At 44.5% G+C, this 8,239-nt stretch overlaps 1 long non-coding RNA gene across 1 annotated transcript in view; it reads right to left on the bottom strand.

Annotated features, from left to right (window-relative positions):
• LOC108318242 overlaps positions 1 to 8,239 on the bottom strand; it is a 27,333-nt gene that overhangs the window by 1,475 nt on the left and 17,619 nt on the right. The window lies entirely within an intron of this gene.

Genomic DNA, 8,239 nt, shown 5'->3' with positions numbered 1-8,239 from the left:
AAAAAAAAAACCTGGAGTTTCTCCTCCCCTGTGAAGAAATGAATTCAGTGGCCTACAAATAATTATCTTCAGAGTCAAACAATAAAGAAAAATAGGAGGAACAGCTGAGCACAGTGGCTCATGCTTGTAATCCCAACACTCTGGGAGGCCAAAGCTGGTGAATCACCGGAGGTCAGGAGGTCGAGACCAGCCTGGCCAACATGGAGAAACCTCATCTCTACTAAAAATACAAAAATTAGCCAGACATGGTGGCAGGCACCTATAATCCCAGCTACTTGGGAGGCTGAGGCAGAAGAATCACTTGAACCTAGGAGGCAGGGGTTGCAGTAAACTGAGATTATGCCACTGCACTCCAGCCTGCACAACAGAGTGAGACTCGGTCTCAAATAAATAAATAAATAAACAAACAAACAAAAATAAAAAATTAGCCCAGCATGGTGGCATATGCCTGTAGTTCCAGCTACTCAGGAGGCTAAGGCAGGAGGATTGCTTGAACCAGGAGGTGGGGGCTACAGTGAGCCAAGATCATGCTACTGCACTCCAGCCTGGGTGACAGAGCGAGACTTCATCTCAAAAAAAAGAAAAAAGAAAAAGAAAAATAGGAGAAAGGACACTTAGGCACTTCCCAGAAAAAAAGTGATAAAATAAGAAAAACTGAGTAATCCACCACTAAAAATTAAACACAGAGTTGGAAAAAACTCTTGACATCACTTAGTCTACTGCCATTATTCTAGCAACTACTAGAAAACTGAGTTTTTTCATTTCCATTTCAATGAATAAGAAATTCTCATTTTGAATAAAATTTTATATTGTACAAATTTTTATTCATTAATTTCATTCTCTGTTGTTAATAGCAGCAAAAATCCTTAAAAGTGAAAGAGTGTCAAATACTTTCAGAGTTAACAAGGTAAAGAAAAAGCTAAGGCATCTGCATCCTGTTTCAATAGAGGGTTTATGGATGGAGAGAACAATAGATGACATGCAAGATTCTGAAAAAAAGATGAATCAAACCTCTGAGGCATGTAGGAATTTTTTTAAAAAAAAAGATAAAGAAAAGGTATGAATAGAAACCTGCCAAAGCTCTGGGGGTATCACCAGCATACTGTACTACATTCTCTTTGAACACATCCTTATGCAAAGACTCCACCCTTAAGCCAAAGTCCTTTTCCACTTTGGAAATGGATAGAACTGGCTCCAGAGATTTTTGATTTTTTTTTTTTTTTTTTTTTTTGAGCCAGAGTCTCACTCTGTTGCCAGGCTGGAGTGGAGTGGCACATAAGCATAAGAACCTCTTTTCAAGAATAAAAATCCAAGCAAAATAATGGTGGCTCAACCTGTAATCCCAACACTTTGAGAGACCAAGACAGGTAGATCACTTGAGGTCAGGAGTTTGAGAACAGCCTGGCCAACATGGTGAAACCCCATCTCTACTAAAAGAATACAAAAATTAGCTAGGCGTGGTGGCACACCCCCTGTAGTCCCAGCCACTTGGGAGGCTGAGGCATGATAATTGCTCAAACCTGGGAGGCAAAGGTTGCAGTGAGCCAAGATCATGCCACCGCACTCCAGCCTGGGTAACAGAGCAAGACTCAATCTCAAAAAAAACAACAAAAAAAAAAAACAGCAAAAATCCTATAAACATCCATACGACAATTGTTGTGATTTTATCATCTAGTTATTGAGAAAAATCAATGACAGAAGCATCACAAATTCACTAACACCTCTATTAAATGTTATTTGTATTTTGTCACAAGGGCATTCATACACAATGGTATGTACATGGGGCATGCAATTGGGATACAATTCTCAGGAAATACTAAATACATGTAGGTCATTGGTAAATATGTGAGTGAACTACATTTGAAAAGAAATGAGAAATGTTTAAGGACTTCATTTTCAGGAATGTGATTACACTAAAATTTCTCCTACTGTGCTTTCAATTAGACTGAGTAATCTCTCAACACAGATTCTATAATTGTCTTATAAATTATTTAAAACATTCTCCTCTTCTTTTTAACTTATATCTTAATGATTCAAAACTGGTTGTGCACTGTGCAGTGGCTCACACCTATAATCCCAGCACTTTGGGAGGCCAAGGCAGGTAGATTGCTTGAGCCCAGGAGTTCGAGACCAGCCTGGGCAACATGGTGAAACCCTGTCTCTACCAAAAATACAAAAAGTATCTGGGCGTGGTGGTACATGCCTGTGGTCCCGGATACTTGGGAGGCTACGGTAGGAGGATCACTCCATCCCAGTAAGTCAAGGTTCCAGTGAGCCAAGATTGCACCATTGCACTGCAGCTTGGATGACTCGAGTGAGATCCTGTCTCAAAAATAAATAAATAAGGCTGGGCGCGGTGGCTCACGCCCGTAATCCCAGCACTTTGGGAGGCCGAGGCAGGTGGATCACCAGGTCAAGAGATCGAGACCATCCTGGTCAACATGGTGAAACCCCGTCTCTACTAAAAATACAAAACATTAGCTGGGCATGGTGGCGCGTGCCTGTAATCCCAGCTACTCAGGAGGCTGAGGCAGGAGAATTGCCTGAACCCAGGAGGCGGAGGTTGCGGTGAGCCGAGATCGCGCCATTGCACTCCAGCCTGGGTAACAAGAGCGAAACTCCATCTCAAATAAATAAATAAATAAATAAATAAATATTTTAAAAACGGTTTTGAACTCGGGAGGCGGAGGTTGCAGTGAGCCAAGATGGCGCCCCACTACACTCCTGGGCAACAGAGTGAGACTCTGTTTCAAAAAAAAAGAAAAGAAAAGAAAAGAAAGGAAAAGCTATGTCAACAATTCTAAATCTCAAATATTTCTTTATAGCAGTTCTCTGAAAATCTATACATGATAACTCCATAGTTTGGAAATTATCACGGTATTTTAAAGGTCCTGACTGCCACTTTGCAGGATTTTAGGAAACCGTGTATGAGCACCTTCAACATGCACTCCCCATCTAGGGAAGAATTTCCAGGACACTGTCAAACAGGCATACATGCCTTCCAGGCCAAGAGAATATATGGACAGAGAACTTAGGAGAAAGAAACACAACTGCAAAACAAGAATACAAACAGTGGTGCCTAGCCTCAGAGTAAAATGTTTCCAAAACAGCCGCCAAGTTTATAAAAACCCAAGCACCTCTCCTTTGCTTGTTTTGTCATGAAGATAGCCATTTCATGACAGATTGCATCAATGCAGAGAACCAAGCCAGTAAGGCAGAAGTTCTCAGAGGATTAGAAGCACTTTGGAAAATCTGAGATGAGACCAAAGTAAGGCAATAAAAGACTAGGTTTATACGTTAGTCAGGGCTCCAAAAAAGCAGAATTAACAGGAGAGAGACAGAGGTAGAGGTAGAGGTAGAGAAGTAGAGAGGTAGAGAGGGAGGGAGAAAAGAGAGAGAGGCCAGGCGCGGTGGCTCACGCCTATAATCCCAGCACTTTGGGAGGCTGAGGCGGGTGGATCACAAGGTCAAGAGATCGAGACCATCCTGGTCAACATGGTGAAACCCCGTCTCTACTAAAAATACAAAAGTTAGCTGGGCACGGTGGCGCATGCCTGTAGTCCCAGCTACTCAGGAAGCTGAGGCAGGAGAATTGCTTGCACCCAGGAGGCGGAGGTTGCGGTGAGCCAAGATCGCACCATTGCACTCCAGCCTGGGTAACAAGAGCGAAATTCTATCTCAAAAAAGAAAAAAGAGAGAGAGAAGTACATATATTTGAAAAGGTATTTATTATAAGGAATTGGCTCATGCAATTACGGAGGCTGAAAAGTCCCTAGAGTGGCAGTCAGCAAGCTAGAGACCCAGGAGAGCCTATGGTCTAGTTCCAGTGCAAGTCTGAAGGCCTGAGAACCAAAGGAATCAATGGTGCAAGTTCCAGTACAAGAGCTAGCAGGCTCAAGAGCCAAAGTTTTGGTTCAAGTCCAAAGTCAGGAAAACACTGATGTCCCAGCTCAAGGAGACAAGCAGGAGAAGCTCCCACTTGCTCAGTCTTTTTGTTCTAGCCAGGTCTTCAAAATATAAGGCTCAGCCACATTCAGAAGCGTAATCTGTTTCACTCAGTCAATCACTTCAAATATTAATTTCATCCAGAAACCTCCTCACAGACACACCTAAAGTAATGTTTGACCAAATGTCTGGGTACCAAGTGGCCCACACGTTGACAGGTAAAATGAACCATCATAACTGACTTGGCTCTCTTTTGCCCTCTCTTCTTAGACAGCCACGAAGGGGTTGACAAGAGAACAGGCAGAAGAAAACTGACTCTTCGCTGGACAACTACCTTACGGCTCTTCCCTTAACAAGGCAAACATGAGCAGAGGACGACCTCCCAATCTGTGGGGCAAGAGACAAGGGACAGCAATGACACTGAAATGAAGACTAAATGGTTGGAGACTCAGCTATCAGGACAGGCACACATCACCGCCTAAGAGTGACTGGGCCAGGCATGGGGGCACACGCCTATAATCTGAGCCCTTTGGGAGGCTGAGGTGGGCCTCACCTGAGGTCAGGATTTCCAGACCAGCCTGGTCAACATGATGAAACCCCATCTCTATAAAAAAATACAAAAATTATCCAGGCATGGTGGCACACACCTGTAGTCCCAGATACTCAGGAGGCTTGAGGCAGGAGAATCACTTAAATCGGGAGGTAGAGGTTGCAGTGAGCCAAGATCACGCCACTGCACTTCAGCCTGGGAGACAGAGCAAGACTCCATCTCAAAAATAATAAAATTAAAATGAAAAATAAAACTAAACTGCCCATTGATGCCTTTAATCAAAAGACAGCTGCTTAAGGCCAAGGTGGGAGAATCACCTGAGGTCAGGAGTTCAAGACTAGCCTGGCCAACATGGCAAAACCCCATCTCTACTAAAAATACAAAACAATTAGCCAGGTGTGGTGGCGGGTACCTGTAATCTCAGCTACTCAGGAGGTTGAGGCAGGAGAACCACTTGAACCCGGGAGGTGGAGGTTGCAGTGAGCCAAGATCACACCACTGAATTCTGGCCTGGGCAACAGAGTAAGATTCTGTCTCAAAAAAAAAAAAAAAAAAGATAGCTGCCTCCAAAACACATACACATATTCTCACTTTCATGCGTGTGCATGTACACACATACACACTCTTATTCTCTCACTCACACACACACACACACACACACACACACTCACACTCTCTCTCTCCCTCTGTCTCTCTCTCTCTCTCTCTCTCTCTCTCTGTCCAACGGAAACCTATAGAGAGTAAGAGAAATCTTAGCTGGACACTGAGCCTCTTAGGTACAATGAAGCCAGTGCTGGAAGAAAAGAGACTCTCCAAGGGAAATCACAGATTCACATAACTCAGCCCTTGTGAAGCCAGGACAATGAGTCAAGCTGTTGGCTTGGATTATAGTCATCCTCAAGGCTCAACTAGAGTAGGAGGATCCCTATCCAAGCTCACTCTTCTGAGCCACTCGTGGCTGCCAGCAGCCCTCAGAAGACCTACATCCAAGCTTGCTGTTGTGGCTGCTGGCAGGCCTCACTTCCTTACCACGTGGCCCTCCCTGTAGGCTGCCTGGGTGTCTGTCTTCACAACATGGCAACTGCCTTCCCTCTATGCAGAGCTGCCTCATACCATGAAGCCAGCCGCCCTCAGAATGAGTTGGATGTGTGTGTGTGTGTGTGTGTGTGAGAGAGGGAGAGAGAACACATGCAAAGCAGAAGCCAGTCTTTTTAAAACCCAATCTGGGAAGTGACATCTCATCACTTCTCCTGTGTTCTATTCACTAGAAGTGCATCACTAAGTCCAGCCCACGCTCAAGGGTAGGGAATTCAGCTCCATCTTTCAAAGAAAGGAGAATCAAATCATTTGTGGATAGACCATTAAGTCCCACTACAGGGACTAGAATTACTGATGAAAACATAAGTAGCCAGATAAGTTATTAAGACATCAATGGATGTTTTATTATCATGGTACTTCCCAATCCCCAAGATGATAGTCCTATTTGTTGCTTTGCCTCAAGGGAGGTTTATGTGTGTTTTCTGAAAATATGAACTCCTTAAGGACATTATGCTGAGGGAAGGGTGGAACAATGAGTATCTTTGGTGGGGTTTGGGAATTAGGTTAGAAACAAGAAGAAAAATGGGAGTAATTTATCTGAGAAGGGAAGGAATTCCTTCGGGACCCACAAAAAGAGGGAAGCTGTAACCCCACTTCCTGGCAGTGCACAAATCCTAATGAGAAATAAGCATGCGTTGTACCAAGAAAAGCTGAAGACTGGACATCAGAATCCCCAGGCTTCAAGGCCTCATATCCTCTCAGACAATGTGCTCAGTCACATCCAGGACAGCCTCAAAACCCTTCTCCTGGTTCCTCAAAAGCCTATCAGAGTCTCACATGAACTTCCCAGAAGGTTCCAGGGCAGATTTTTTTTTTAAATAAGATGGGTTATTGTTTCATTGCCCAGGCTAGTCTGGAACTCCTGAACTCAAACCATCCTCCCACCTCAGGCTCCCAAAGTGTTGAGGTTATAGGCTTGAGCCACCATACCTAGTCCCCAGGACAGATTTTTATTTCATTTAAAGGAATGAAAATACTTTTTGCTTACCTGATTGTGAGAAGTAAGATCCATACGTGCTACAGTCAATTAACATACTAACCTATAGATATATTTTGCAAATAAGTAATCTTGGTGGTTTCAAAGAAAGCTCTAAACAAGTGGCTCCATTTAAGACTTTTCCAGCTGAACGAAGTGGCTCATGCCTGTAATCCCAGCACTTTGGGAGGCTGAGGGGGGTGGATCACCGGAGGTCAGGAGTCCGAGACCAGCCTGGACAACATGGCACAAGCCTGTCTCTATTAAAAAAGACAAATTAAGGCCGGGCGCGGTGGCTCAAGCCTGTAATCCCAGCACTTTGGGAGGCTGAGGGGGGTGGATCACCGGAGGTCAGGAGTCCGAGACCAGCCTGGACAACATGGCACAAGCCTGTCTCTATTAAAAAAGACAAATTAAGGCCGGGCGCGGTGGCTCAAGCCTGTAATCCCAGCACTTTGGGAGGCTGAGGGGGGTGGATCACCGGAGGTCAGGAGTCCGAGACCAGCCTGGACAACATGGCACAAGCCTGTCTCTATTAAAAATACAAAAACTGGCCAGACGTAGTGGTGCACTCCTGTAGTCCAGCTACTAGGGAGGCTAAGACAGGAGAATCGCTTGAACCCAGGAGATGGAGGTCTCAGTGGGCTGAGATCGTGTCACTGCACTCTAGCCTGGCCAAAAGAGTGAGACTCCATCTCAAAAAAAAAAAGTTTCCAGGCCAGGTGCAGTGGCTCATATCTGTAATTCCAGAACTTTGGGAGCCTGGGACAGGGGGATTGCTTGAAGCCAGAAATTTGTGACCAGCCTGGGTAACAAGGTGAGACCCCCATCTCTAAAAACAATTTTTAAAAATAAAACACCTGCCGGGCACAGTGGCACGTGGTACCAGCTACTCAGGAGGTTGAGGTGGGAGGATTGCTTGAGCCCAGGCATTCAAGGTGTTGTGAGGTGTGATTGTGGCACTGCCCTCCAGCCTGGGCAACAGAGCAATACCCCATATCTAAAATATATACAAGTAATTTGGCTGGGCACGGTGGCTCACACCTGTAATCCCAGCACTTTGGGAGGCTGAGGCAGGTGGATCACCTTAGGTCAGGGGTTTGAGACCAGCCTCACCAACATGGTAAAACCCCATCTCTACTAAAAATAAAAAAATTTGCCGGGCATGGGGCAAGTGCCTATAATCCCAGCTACTCAGGAGACTGAGACAGGAGAATCGCTTGAATCCAGGAGGCAGAGACTGCAGTGAGCCGAGATTGCACCACTGCACTCCAGCCTGGGAGACAGAGCTAGACTCTGTCTCCAAAAAAATAAAAATCAAATTCAAAAAAATAAAATATACATATATAATTTATACACATAAATTTTGGGAAATTTGTGATCAGCCTGGGTCTATTTTCTCCAGGAATAGAATATTAAACAATTAATTATAAATCCATGTCTATCCAACTGAGTTCTCATCTTTCTCCAGGAAATTCCTGGCCTTATGGTAAAGCCATTCATTTAGGTTAGGGATCTGAAATTTCTATAAAAAAGAAAAAATTCGGCCAGGCACAGTGGCTCACGTCTCTTATCCCAGCACTTTAGGAGGCCAAGGTGGGTGGATCATGAGGTCAGGAGTTCTAGACCAGTCTGGCCAACATAGTGAAACCCTGTCTCTACTAAAAATA

Source organism: Cebus imitator, unplaced genomic scaffold, assembly GCF_001604975.1.
Source record: "Cebus imitator isolate Cc_AM_T3 unplaced genomic scaffold, Cebus_imitator-1.0 Scaffold216, whole genome shotgun sequence".
In the NCBI taxonomy this organism is placed as follows: domain Eukaryota; kingdom Metazoa; phylum Chordata; class Mammalia; order Primates; family Cebidae; genus Cebus; species Cebus imitator.
This window is presented reverse-complemented; position numbering and strand designations above follow the sequence as displayed.